Below are 906 nucleotides of genomic sequence, written 5' to 3'. Positions count from 1 at the left end.
CCCCACCACTGTTTTCAGAGAGATGACATTTTAATCCCTGGAGTTGTTGATACTTTTGGAGAAAGCTGGAGATCACCTGCTTGAAGGGGTACTTGTACACTTAATGCATGTCCACCGTGATCCCCATGCCTGCTCCATACCCTTGTGCCTCAGAAAATTTTGGTCGTGTTACGCCATCCCTTATGCTCAGCAGATAACCTCAAATTGATCCATCTTCTAGAAAAAATATGAGGCAAGCATGACAGCTAACTCTTCTGACCTTTTCTCCACTAACAAATGCATTTTATTTGTCTCACAAAAAAACCGAACAAACAAACAAACAAAACCCCAAAATACCAAAAACAACAAACAAATAGCAAGCCTCATTAAAACAAGCTTGGAAGCAGGAGTGGTATCTACTTCTGTAATAGCTTGCCTCTGGAAACCCTATGAACCTGGAGAGAGGATAAAAGAAACACAAGTGTTGAGGATGGTACTTCATAGGGTCGATATGAGTCGCCTGTAACTCAACGGCACTTAACAACAACAACAACAGTATATGGGTATATGTGTGTTCTGATCATTTTATCATAGTCTTCATGTTTTCTGGATGTCTGCTAGGTTTTCTCTGCAAAGTACCAGCAGGCTTCTGCCACCACTATAACTAAGATGCTACTATTGTTGTTGTCAGGTGCTGTTGAGTTTACTACAAATTATAGTAGTATATAGTATATAGTATATACCACTAGTAGTATATAGTATATGCCACTAGAAAGGCTTTTCTGCTCTAGTTAAACCTATTTAGTATATCCAATGAGTATTTTCACTTCCTCAAAAACTTCACTGTACTTATCACCTTCAATCCTCTTAAATCAATCAATCAATCAAGTGGCCAAATGACACTCTTAAATTTGGCAAGGTGTCTGA

At 38.7% G+C, this 906-nt stretch overlaps 1 pseudogene; it reads right to left on the bottom strand.

Annotated features, from left to right (window-relative positions):
• LOC102855347 overlaps positions 1 to 127 on the bottom strand; it is a 625-nt pseudogene extending 498 nt beyond the window's left edge.
• Positions 128 to 906: the final 779 nt, after the last annotated feature.

Source organism: Elephantulus edwardii, unplaced genomic scaffold (genome assembly GCF_000299155.1).
Source record: "Elephantulus edwardii isolate Elephantulus edwardi_28Jun2011 unplaced genomic scaffold, EleEdw1.0 scaffold00071, whole genome shotgun sequence".
In the NCBI taxonomy this organism is placed as follows: Eukaryota; Metazoa; Chordata; class Mammalia; order Macroscelidea; family Macroscelididae; genus Elephantulus; species Elephantulus edwardii.
This window is presented reverse-complemented; position numbering and strand designations above follow the sequence as displayed.